We start from the raw sequence: 13,491 nt of genomic DNA, 5'->3' as shown, positions 1-13,491 counted from the left end.
CGGTCGATCAAGGGAAAACGCCTTGGCTAAAATGGACTATTTATAAATACTCACTTTTATTCTAAAGCGAATGAGAATGGTGGTGGAATGGTGATATTCCACCCGCCGCGGTCCAAACGTTTTAGTTTTGAACTATTTAATACATCTATGGGTTTGAATTGAATCCTACTCGTGCTTCTTGAGTTTGTAGATTAATAAACTAACTTTGACTAATGCACATTTTTTAATAGAAAGTTAAAATCATGGCGTCGAAACTAAAGGTCTCCAAAAAAGTCTAGTTACCAAGATTCTTGCCCATTTCAGAGTTAGGTTGGCGACGAGTCACTCTTACACAATGGCGGCGGCTTAATCGAAAAATTCCTTGAACATTACTGGAAAATTCCCCGAACGCTTGCATGATTGAGGAGGCTCGCACTCCCAATACCCGGTATAGGTATTTTTTGAAATATCGGGAATAGACTGCCGCATTCACGGCTTGTCAGCCGAAAAAATCGGACACTTCTGTTAGAGGCCACTTTACAATGAAGTACTTTCCGTCCACAGATTTATATGAGTAACTCGAAATCTGTGTTTCTGTCCACTTCCATGTTCTTTTCGAGACCCAAAAACAAATCCTAAATATTTAAATAAATAAAAAATCTCACTAAAACATCATCGAGTAGTAGTAATTGCGTATTTTCGAACTTTTATGTTCGCCACGGTTTATATCAAAGCAGTGTAGATATTTTAATAAACCACGCGTTAATAGCTGATTGTAAACATTGCATATTCTGATATTTGTCAATTAAAAATTTTTATTTTGAAGATTGGGTTAATTGTACAAAATTATCATCATCATGTGGTGCCATCTTCGAATTGAAGTTTGGAGGCTTTGGGCCGCTATTTTCAGTTGTAGTCTAGTAGTAGTTGTATCTAAGTCCCGTCCAATCCTTTATGTCATCAAACCACTTTCGTCGAGGGCGGCCAGGAGGTCTTTTGCCAGGGATTTTGCCTTCAAGAATCAGTCTTAGAAATTCAAGCTGTACAAAATGTACTTATTTTATGTACTTATTTTATGTTTCTTAATTTCACGAAATACCAACTAATATTATAAATGCGAAAATAAGTTTGTTTGTTACCTCTTCACGCTTTATCTACTCAACCAAACTTCTTAAATTTTTGCACACATGTAGTTTAAAGTAGGTACCTTTCATTCCGAAAAATAACTATTCCACCGGAAAATCCCGCGGGCGTAGCAGCGGGTAAAAGTTAACAAATTGTAATTCCGTTTAATAAGCTTTATAATATTATATTATAATTATATATGAGTGAACTAATGCGACCAAGCAAATTTAGAAACCGTTTTGCTCGGCCAGGTTTTAATAATTTCATATTTAAGTCCTTTGTAGTGGTTCCCTTTTGAGCAAAGGTTTCCGTGCCCTTTCTAGAGCTAAATCATTTTGCTGGTATTATCGTACCCCACCCAACACTTTAATTATCTTTGTCTGAAAAAGCTGCGCATGTAATTTGTTCTACGATGTAAAATTAGCGTAATGATAGCTTTGTAGTCAGGGTATCTTTGTGTTTGAACTTTGAGTTAGGCACGCAATGTAAAAGTTAAGTAATATGGAATTGTATAGTAGTTCAAGTAATTGAAGAAATATATTGTTTTAAAGTCGAACAACGTCTGTGATAGAAATACGTGTAAGCATAATAATACAATAATTATTATTTGTATATATAAATAAATATTTGTAACATGTATGAAAACACATTTGTGCAAAATGTATAAACGAATAGAAAAGAAGTCCTGTCGTAACTATTCTGAAAGAAGTTTTTATGTTCCCTAAAATACAATCACAATAGACGGGGAATAACGTTGCTTTGGCTGAAAATGTATTATGATTGTCAGAACAATTTATTTTACTGGTAAAGTCGGGAGAGAACGAAACAATGCATTTTTTTTTATTTAGGCTGGTCCAGGCAAAGTAAAATATCTAATTTTGTAGTTTTACAGTTTAACCAAAGGTGGGCTTTAGTGCAAATGTCCTCTGTATGGGTCCTCACCTGACCCTCATCTATTTCTACTGCCAAAAGCTAGCGCATAGATATGCCCGACAGATCTATTCGACAGACGTGTCTGGTGGACCGGTCCGTGTATCCGGTGAGGTCCGGTGAGAACAGACATGGATTTGCACGCCAAATGTTTGCCCGCTACCCGTGCTCAAATCGACCGGATCGGACACAGTGTCCTGTGTACGATCTGGACTGGTCCAGATCTTTTTTCAACTCAGTCGCGCACTAACGCTCTAATTAGTGTACACGCGTTTGATCGTACGGATCATAAAGAATTTTGGACAAGTTTTATAGATGGCATACGCGTTTGACATCTCTGGCGTTGATAGGCTGTAGTGACCACATATACCATTACGTGGGCTGCATGCCTGTTTGCCTGCTCAAACTCAAATGTCTTTGTTGCATTAACTGCTTGGTAGTATATAAAAAATATAGAAATACTCTATGTATATTTTACAGTGGATGATGAGAGATTGAAGAATGATTTATATCCAGGAACCAAGCGGTTCTTCACTCAAAACTCGTATAAAAATGTTGTCTTTTATAATGTGAGTTTATAGTCTCGCGAGGTTGCTATTGTTTTACAAGCAAACACATTTTCCATTTTAATAAACCAAACATATTTTTGAATAAGTAATGCTCTGATGAATGGTGAATCAAACTAAAAACTTAAGAGCGAAACTTGACTTCTCTGAACTATAATTACGACTATTGTCGGTACAAGTTCTGGTAAAACTATCCGGAACAATGGCTCCTAATATGGGAATTGAACAAGTTAGTCCATTTATCCTGGACTCTGCACCACCCAATTTACTTAATAATTAATTCCTAGATGTTTTAGTTTTATTTGGACATCTATAGTAAACATGTACAGCGTTTTAGCCGTGAAAGCGGAACAGATAGACAGACATGCGAAAGTTCGCATTTATGATATTTGTAAGGATTTCTGTCTTTTTCTTATTGTCTAGGGATATGTCCATCTTTAGAAGTTAACATATTCCTGGGATAAAGTTCTAAGGAACTTATTTATATTTTTACATTGTTTCAATTTCAGTTCACAAATCTCATCAACAGAACTCGAGCACTTGGCCAACTCAACTAAAATAATCTGGTAGAAAAACTCTTACTACCTAACCCTCTTTGATTAGTATTCTCTCCCGATTGTATCTAAAGCAATCCAAAACTAAGTCAATGGAACTTTGCGATGGTATCTTGAAGGGAAGGAAATTGATGACTCGTTTTGCTATATAAATGACTAGACGTATCTGTGTCAACAAACAAATTACTATTTTCTATAATCCCAACTTCACTCATAGGGTAACGCCCTGGCGTTTATCGTAACATTCATTCTTATATTCTTAGCCTTTGAAACAACACAAAACGAATTGAGAGAATGTAATATTTTGACGAGAGAGAGAGAGAGAGAGAGAGAGAGAGAGAGAGAGTAAGAAATAAATCCTAACATAAAAATATATGAATTGAGAATATAAATATATAATAAATATATTCTTGTCCATAAACATTCATTTGGTGACAAGATTACATTTACTAAGTATGTTTTATTATTATTATGGTTATTTATTTACTACAAAGGCACAGGCCACAGTGATATTGTCTTTTGTCTGAAAGTGTTTAAATAAACTTTAGCATTGTCAGGCGAATCGAACAAAAATAATTATGTTAAAAGCGAGAGGCTCAGTTGAAGTTGTAAAGTTATTGAAGTCGCGAAGTGTTGAAATCTTATTAAAAGTATAAAGCGTTGGCGAACTGAGGCTGGCTGAATTCGAGACAAAGGGTTCGGAGTTTCAACTTAGGGTTGAATATTTTTGGTTTCTTTCTAGGTCCTAGAATCACCATCCATTTGGATCGTCATACAAAAGCCATTTTGTTACTTTATTTTTAGAAAACTCATGTCCATACTATCCACATCTACTTATACTAATATTATAAATGCTAAAGTCTGTCTGTCTCTCTGTCAGTTCCGCTTTCACGGCTAAACCGCTGGAGCGATTATGATGAAATTTTAAAGAGTCGTTCTGAATTATAATCAAGAATCCCTCGATTTCCCAATTTTATTCACTTCAAGTAGTAGCAGTAAGTAGATCCAGCTATGTCACTATGGCTTGAATGTTCTTCGTTAGAGCAAAAATCCCACCAACAAAAATAAAGCTAGTTGAAAGCGTAGCATAAAGAAACCAGTCCCGTTGTCGGGTCATTAGATCGGAATTTAAAGGGAACTGATGAAGTTTAAATTAAATATCTTCGGGACTATAGGGTCGGCCTCTTCCCTGTTCGTCGCGCAAATCAAGATCAGATTTTGTTCAGGAAATACCGGTCGGGTTTTTGTTTCGAAAAAAATTAAGGTGAAGTTCGTTGCTGCGGAATAATTTGTTTGAGGGGATGGATTTATTTAAAAGAGAAATGACATCGTCGCCGATTTACACGATAGAATTTATTGATAGAACTGTATTTATTTTAATTAAGAACCATATTGTTTAAACATATAGTTATCCCTGATCTTAAAAAGACTTAGTAAGTTGGATTCCCAGTTACTTTCTCCACCGTAAGGCTTTGGATCGTTTGCAGGTTTACTAACTATTTTATTTCCACTTCGCCCGGACTACACTGTGTGACCTTACAAAGTGTACCCAAAAAAGTCTTATTGTGCTATTTTATCTGTGTTTTTACTAAAGAACCGCACATTCGAGGGGTGGAATGCCCGATTGAGTCCAATTCCTTTGTGAAAAGACTCCATTATACTTGTAACACATTTTGTTTCCCCAACGCTCCACTGTTTTGGAACATAATATCTTTAAGGAGCCATCAATAGTACTTGACAACGTTTGAGGGTTTATATTTTCTCTGAAATTTTCCGTAGCCGTTCCGTGTGGCGCGTGAAATTTCTCAGTAACATCTAACCTTTTTACTGGCCACAAGTAGATCGTAAAATATTTATCTTCGGTGTTATTAGGCTTTTAAATATCTTTATTGAGTCTTGAAGGACTCTGGATATTGGCCGCGATGTGATATTTTTTTTGCGACCAAAATAATAAGAGTTCCTTGTTGCTATCTCCTTGTTATTAAAGTTGAAATTAAACAAAAGGAGTTAGTAAAAATTCAATGGCGAATAAGTAAATATTAGAAAAACTTTAGGAGGTACATACCCTACTAAAGTCTACTGGATAAATTTCCACAGATTTTATAAACTTCATTAGCTTTCCTGTTTAAGATTATTTAAAAAAATCCTATTATTTTTATCTTAAATTCCTTAGGGACAAAGGAAAACATTATTTGATCTTCTTGATCTTCAAACACAAACAAAACACAAGCAATAAACGACAAAAACGCGTCCCGCGTCCTCTCCCTTGATGAAGCAAACAACGTTTCATCGACAGATATATGTTAGGCTAGAAGGCGCATGGAGTGTGCTCATTAAAGAATTTAATAATTAATTTATGCGTAGGGACATATATCTAACTTACAGCTATCTAATACGACAAATGCAACAACCTATCTTCCAAAATTACCTCAATATAAATGTCAGTTATATGAGAAGTATATGTTATGATTAGCTAAATATATTAAAAGTATTTTAGCGACATTTAAACGACGGAGCCTGTGGTAGCAACAGAATTTTTTGTTTACACATTTGCCACGATTGATTTTTAATACCTATGCAGCATAGCTTCTCAGCAGCTGTTGTTTAGCAACTATTATAATATGTTACTAAAAGAATTATGACCATATTTACGAAAATTGTTAACGAAAGTGCTTTTGAAGATTTGATTTTTGAATGTCTACTTATTTCAACCAGACAGCTCTAAACCGATAGCGTAAAGTGAAAGCGAGAAAACCGAGTTTCTGAAACAGAAACATTTAGACATTTTGAATTTGTGTGCACTATATTGTCTTTTCTGATGATGCGATATCTAGTCTGTAATAGATCTGTGGTCGTGTCGATTTTCCTCGTGTATTTTATAAGGACATTTTTATCTGTACACCATTAGCTGGAAAGGGTAAGGTCTTATCACATTAGCGATTTGAAGGCGTGTTTTCTCTTTAGAGCACGCGATCGTAAAACAAACGCGTATGGATGGAGTAACAATAAAATAACAAAATAACAAAAAAAAGATGATAGAATTTAGCTACTTACTTGACAGAATATGAATACTACAGTTTATGTATCCCCATATGATGTGGCACGAGTAGGATTCGAACCTGGGACCTGTCGATTATAGGCGAATCACCACCGCTTCGAAAGCTATATATATAGAAGTAATCTCGAATAATCAAAATTATGTGCAGCAATAACAAAAATTTCTGTTATGTGATGACGTACTGAAGAGCTAACAACAAAGTACAATAAAGCTAACGTAAGGTTTGAGTTTGTTGCTAGCACGAAACGCAAAAGCTCGTCCTAACACAACTTGCACTAAAAGCATACCGATTGAAGAATTTGAAAGCTGCAGTATGACCAGTCTTCAAATTGAATGGTTATTTAATAAGTTGCGCGGTTGATGAAAGGCCAAGTCATTGTTTTAACGGCGAGGTGGCGACGTTGACAAATTACACCGGTTTGTGTCGAGGGAAATTATAGCAAACATTTTATGTGTCGACAGATTATTTTCGAAAATTCTTGGACTTGCTAATGGAGAGTGTTTATTAGGAGAAAAAATATTGACGATAAAATGTTGCTCATTCGCACAAAAACTGGGTAAATAGTTCGTAAAATTAATAAGAAAAACAAAAAAGTGAAAAATGAGCCAGATGCTGTTACGTAACAAACATATTTAAGTACGTCTATTATAAAATAGAGCCAATCTCAGAGTCAGTACCACACTCTAGAGAGTGATAAATTCGATCGACTTAGTACGAGAATTATCTGTCCATTGGGGAATACTATATGCAGGTATAGTCAACTCCACTTAAAGGTACTCTACATGGATCTCCATACAACAGTAATAGCGGTCAATTTGTAACGATTTTGAGTAGATTGCTGACTGTACGAGAATTAATGAATTTTGTATCCATAATGAAAAAACTATTGGCGTATTCCCACAGCTGTTAATCATTTATAATTAATCCAAATCCACAATAATGATGTATGGGAATTTTCTTCTCTAATTAGATTACTTTTGTACGTATTTAAGGATTTAATCTGTCCAGGTAAAATAAATAAATAATTGAAATATAAGAAACAATCAAAAGTTTAAATAATGATACAAGTGGCCCTTGCCTTGACAAATCTCGCATTGCAAAGTAAATGCCTAATTTCATTTAGGACTCAAAAAACTTATCCATTACATTATGGCGAAGATTTATGTTTCATTGTCATAGGAATTGAGAAGCGGGAATAAGCTATCGAAATGAAATCTTTAAAAATATCCTTTCAGATTCCCGCCAATTTTGTTTGTTTCTCATATTTTACGGTGGCTTAATGTCCTCAGCGATTTATCGAAGGTCAGACAGGAAAGCCAGTTTCTTAGGAAAAGTCGATTATATTATTAATTCCGATATTCAGCGATTTTTGCAAAATTTTGCTGAAACAAAAAAATATTTAGGTCGAGGAAATCTTGGTAACTTTAACTAGATCAAAGGTTACCTTTCAATATGCATAAGTATAATACAATGAAATCCTTTTAAAGATTTGATGAGACATTACTATAATCTTAACAGTTAGGTAACTACTTACAAATAATATTTGTGTTGTAACAAATAAGTACCTATCCTTCTTCTACTTCCAAGTGTATTAAATGTTACCTGTTAATTGAAGTATTTACCATTGACTTCCAAAGAAACGTATTCAGTACCTAGTTACAAAAGGCGTCTTAACTGTCTAGAATTATAATATGAAAGGCCTATCATCCTTTTAGAAAATTGAAGCAAAATCAATAAAGTAACTAACCATTTTATCTACCAGACGGTTCTTCGCCAACAAAAGCTTGATAATGTAAACACAGGGGCTGATAGACTGACAGCAGAATAAACTACAGCAATGATTGTATCCGTTTTCCCTTTTTTACTATCATCGATTCATAACTCAACGTCACTATTCTAGTGAATAAAAACAACATTTGGAGCCGCGGCGCGCCATAAAAACTTTTGTCGTAAAAATAATATGTTCATAAAAATCGTGTCAAGTGTTGTACTAGATTTACATAATACTATTGTTTTTGTGAAAATATCAATAGGAAATCATAGTCTAGATAGGTTTTTTTCATTAAAATAGGATACCTTAAAATTTGTTTGCACGAAAAATTAATGATTTTCATCGGCACGTTTCAACAATAGAACTTAGTAGAGAAGTAGGTAGGTACTAGTTTAAGGTCTTACCGTTTTTAACCGGAAAATTGTAGATCTGAAACAAAAATAAATGAATAAAAAACCTGTGGCTGAAATTATTCGATCATAAGAATTCGGCGTGTTGCTAGGTATAATTGAATATTATATTTCTTATAATTGACTATATATTTGTGCTAATAGATGTAAAAAATAAGGGTTCAAATCCATAGAGTCTAAAGTTGGAGTCAAGCCAAGGCTAATAAAACGGACCTGGGTTTAATCGCAGTGCTGTAGCATCAGTTAATTTGCATGAGAAAGACGCAGTGGGCCAGCTCGATAAAGCTTAGTATACTAAACTGTACCATCTCTGGTAGCAAGGAATTAACTGCGGGTCTTGGACATTGTTAGAGAATAGTGCTAGACTGCACACAACAACAATATTTCAATTTGAAAGTTATCCTAATAAATTTTAAAATATTACGTTCGAAATCAAATGATTGTATTTAAGAGCCTCATTTAAAAGCTGCTCCGTTGTTTTCTCGAATGACAAATATATTCTTAGAAGTTATCTCTCATTTCTAAATAGAAAAAGCTACTTTACGACATACTAAATAAGATTTTGAAGCATATACCTACAACCGAAACCAAAAATCACATTGGCAAAATTAAAACCTCATGGAACCAAGGAATACAATTTGATTCCACGAATTGAACAATTTTATTTATAAGAAAATATAGGTCAAAATTAAATATAATTCTTGGAATGGTTCATAAGAAATTAAACACTTTACTTGGAACTGTTTTAATTTCATTAGTAATATATCAAAAATAATTGAGCATGCATCACATAGTAACAAATCTAGATAGAATGCAAGCAAAAAGCAGTACTAAATAGGTTCGACAATATTTGATGGAAGTTTTATTAACAGCGAGTAACCTAGACGCCTCACTACTTTTGTCGTAGACGGTATTTCTTGTTCTTTGGAGAGTTTTATAAAACTTGGTGGAGAAAATTTTCATTTTATTTGAAATTATTGTTGGAAAGAAAAGAACCTGAGACATTGTTAACATAACTTTTTATCCGACAACGACAAAACCAAGAAAGTATACTTAACACGTTTTGAAGCCATTTACGTATATTGCGTTTATTGGACCAATTTTAAAGAATGAGTTACGTTTCATACAGCAAACGGAAGCCAATTTTTGAGACGTATTTTTCATGACGTTTTTTCAAATTTATTACTTTTTACTTCATAATTATTATTTTTCGTTTAGTTAGGTTGGAATGTGCTATGTCAATGTTGTGTTATAAGGGTCACTGACGAAGGTTAACTTTGAAGCAATCTACCTTTTTGTCTAACACCATTTAGGAGCTAGTAATTAACATTATAAATGTTCAGCTTTAACAAAATATAGATATGATCGAGATCATATCAGATACCAAAGCAAAATGTTTTGGCCTATAGAGGCTTCCAATGTCAAAAACATCCAGTTCGGTCCCGGTTGTTATCGAATGCCTTCAGGCGGCATGTAACCGCCTGACGCGTGTATTTTTTTTGTTTAAAAATTCAGGAAGATTATGACCTTGGAAATTCTTGTATTATTATGAAAGTGTAATTTAGTTAATTTAGTAAATATACCTAAACCCGTTTTATTACCAAAGTACAAGCTGTTTTCTTTGCTGTGCAGACTTTAATAATGGTTTGCTGTATAGTAAGGATATATAATTTTATGCCCAATCCTAGCGATATTAGATAGATAAATAAATTAACCAATTTATTATGGTATTTTATTATGACAAGATAAAAAAGATTTCGTATTTGTTAATTAGAATGATCTTTGTCCCTCGGGTGAAACCATAGGCTGAAAATACGCACAAAAGAAACCCGGAATGAGGTCAAATGTATCGGATGTAATGCGCTCCACTCGCCGGATTAAAAAGGATCAGAGGAAGGACTCGTCAGATTAGGGATCCTTGGAGACACTGAATTGCTACTTTTTAAAATAGCATTTTAAATTTCAGCTAATTTCGGAAAAACTGGCCAGTTACTCTTCAGTTACGAGATTCTCTTAAGAATCTCGTGTTCCACTATGTCCAACAACAATAAAACAAGCTAGTTTGCTTGGGAGTCATCATAAAACGATTCCGAATTATATCTACTACGATTTTGAATTGTTTAGTGTACAAACGTTTATATCGATTTGATTCGAAACGTGTATTTAAATTTTTTGAGTATTTACGTAAATTGATATACTAAGTAGGTAAGGTAATGTAGATTTTGTAAATTTTATGTCTGTTATTTGAATGTATTTTTTTAATTATATTTCTTTACTTTTACAGTCTTGTACATGAATCAAAGGTACGTGAAGTCAAGTAGGTCAATAGTTGCAAAGTCGACAAAATAGCAAACTCTTCAGACGAGGATGATAAAAAAAGCGTCCCGTCTGTTACGACTCAAAAAGGATTGCGCCGGGTCGTGAGGTGAGCCCACAGATTAATTACTGCTATTTATGTTACGAGCTCTGTGTATCATCATCAGGGAGCCGGCAGGAAGGTCTTTGAAAAACTCATTGCAAATAACAAGGTAATATTACCCAATTCGAAGATTGGAAAGATATTAGTTTTTAGAAAAAAATTGATGAGGTGAAAAAAAAATCTTATATAGTAGTTATCTCGGATAGCAGAAAATAGCTGACAATTTCTAAACGGCTGAACGCACATACTCCAACCATTGTTAAAAAAAATGATTAATTTATCTTTAAAATAAAAAAAAAAAACTACATCAAAATAATTTTAGCCGTTTAGCTGCTACATTGCCACGGACAGATATACAGATACACTGACAAGATAAACTCTCCTCCTTGTGTTGTCGGAGGTTAAAAAACAGGTCTGGAGTAGCTATTGTTAGTTTTTACGTCATTGGTCGATCGCAAGATCTAAGTGGAAGTTCTTGCAACTAAATGTCGTCATATTATCGGGTCCATTAAATGAAGTGCTCTCTGCCTCAAACAGAGCTCTCGTTAATTAACATAGTAGCAGATAGTCCCGTTGGTGCTCAACACTATTTAACCATTGCCATGTATCGAAATGTACGTGAAGGCGGTAACAAACGGAAATTCTATAAACTATAAAGAAGTCTCATTTTAACATATGCAAATTTAAAGATGACGATTTTATGCCACAAAAATCTAGCTTTGCAAGCATGTATTGCTATTGTATCCGACCACGCAATAATAAACTTTCAATTTTTTCTGTGTATCCGACACTTTTTAAAATTCCTTGTATCTATCCGAATTATAGCTAGAAAAAAATAATAAAAACTATAAAAATAAAAGAGTTACATGGTTTCAGGTTGACTGATCTGCAGACAGTTAAATTAAAAAGATACAAGATGCCTTCAGTTCTAAGATAAATGAGATGAATCCAGCTGCTACACGCCAACGGAGCCATTCTAATGGGCCATTAACGAACTCAGTTCGAAGGCTTGCTTCCTGCCAACACTACTTGTAGCTGGCATTGTCAGCTTTTTACTTTTACAGACCATAGACAAACGAGGCGCTCGCGAATTTATGGAATTACCGCGCAGTCTGTAAAATTGCAAATGGCGGCATTTTAACGGCGGGAAACGTTTTTGTTGTGCAATTTGGGTTTTGAAACAACTCGTTAAATTGCATTGTTTGGTTTGTGTGTTAATACTAACTGTAATTTTGTTTTCATGAAATCCTGATATTATAAACAATACATCTAGTAAAGCAGTCAAGGTATTTAGTTGAAGCAAATCCAGTGGTTCCGTCGTTCACGTAGTTAAAATATGAAAACATAAATATTTCATGTTAGATTTAGTTACTTCAAATTAACAAACATACAAATGGTAGAAAAGACTGATTGCTTCGTAATTAAATAGAGAACATATATGTCGACTATGCAATGCATCATTATCCGATTTAATCTCCTATTAAAATTATAATTTGTTCTATGTGTAATCACGCAATAAAAATCCTGCTCCACACTCGGGCCTTCACCACTCCATTCAGAACAGTCTACTTCCTACATCGACAAGCAACAGTTTACACGCGGAAGTCAATTTATTTCCTATTGTTATTCGGGCGGCATTCGTATCGGTAATTAATGCCAAGTTCTCGTGGGTTTAGTACTTGACGCGAGTACGTGAGCCGAGCTTCCAAATAGTTGAGATGACTCAAATCCACTTCAGTAGCTCCGTTTGTTTTTAAATTAAGAAATATGAGTTTAGTTACTGATATTACCACTCACGAAATATTTAGGTGAGATGTCAAATAGGAGAGATTAGTAGTATGGTTGAGTAAGTAACACTTAACTATATAATAGCTATCCAGTAAGAATGATGTTTTGTCCATTGCTTTATGTATGCACAGAACATGTATACCTAAGTTGTGTAATATATATTTGTAATCTAACCTTAAAAATAAGTATTAGTGTACTACTTATTTCTATAAAAAAACGGGTAGCACTCCGAGAGTGCCGGCAGAAGTGAAAACTTGAGTAATATTAATGTTGTGCATTTTTGACGTCTTACGAATTTTCGATCTGGTTACGTGTTCTGACGCGAGTTTAACATTTTTTACCCATCACAAAAAGTGCACAACGCCGCTAAAGAAGTTTTCACTTCAAAATATCTACAAAACTTCTATAAAAAGGAGATGTAGTCTGAAAATTTTATGTTAATAGGTAAGAATTGTTATAGCGAATAATGGCTCACACTGTAATTTTAAACTATTCGATCATCGTAATGTTTATATACATAAACTAAGACTAAGCTTACGAGTCTCTTACTACTTACTGTTGTGTAAAGAAAAATGTAATTATCTATTCTGTGTCTATTGTAAAATCAACTCGATTGTTACACTAGTGCGGCGGCAATTTGTCACCAAAGGCCAATCAATCCGGATTGTGATTTCAGGTTAATGAACCAATTTAGGGGGCTCTTGGGTCTCTGCCAACAGGTAAAGTTGGTGGTATTATAGTAATGTCATTATTTTCAAGGTTCAAAGCCAAAGTTTGATTTGATTGTGGTTTAAACCTGTACCTATTCAATTTTAATCCTCACTAACTTTTTATACATGTAATATTATTGTAAACCCGAAAGGTGGTCCATGGATAGGTTTTCTAGATCT

General features: G+C 34.2%; 1 protein-coding gene across 3 annotated transcripts in view; it reads right to left on the bottom strand.

Moving 5' to 3' along the window:
- LOC128669082 (CD151 antigen-like) overlaps positions 1-13,491 on the bottom strand; it is a 130,235-nt gene that overhangs the window by 30,543 nt on the left and 86,201 nt on the right. For all 3 annotated transcript variants that reach the window (XM_053743544.1, XM_053743545.1, XM_053743546.1), the window contains one exon: positions 8,389-8,413. The gene's annotated coding sequence lies outside the window, so the exon portion shown is untranslated. The remainder of the gene's footprint in view (positions 1-8,388; positions 8,414-13,491) is intronic.

Source organism: Plodia interpunctella, chromosome 4, assembly GCF_027563975.2.
Source record: "Plodia interpunctella isolate USDA-ARS_2022_Savannah chromosome 4, ilPloInte3.2, whole genome shotgun sequence".
NCBI lineage: Eukaryota > Metazoa > Arthropoda > Insecta > Lepidoptera > Pyralidae > Plodia > Plodia interpunctella.
The sequence above is the reverse complement of the archived record's forward strand: the minus strand, read 5'-3'. Positions and strand labels throughout refer to the sequence as shown.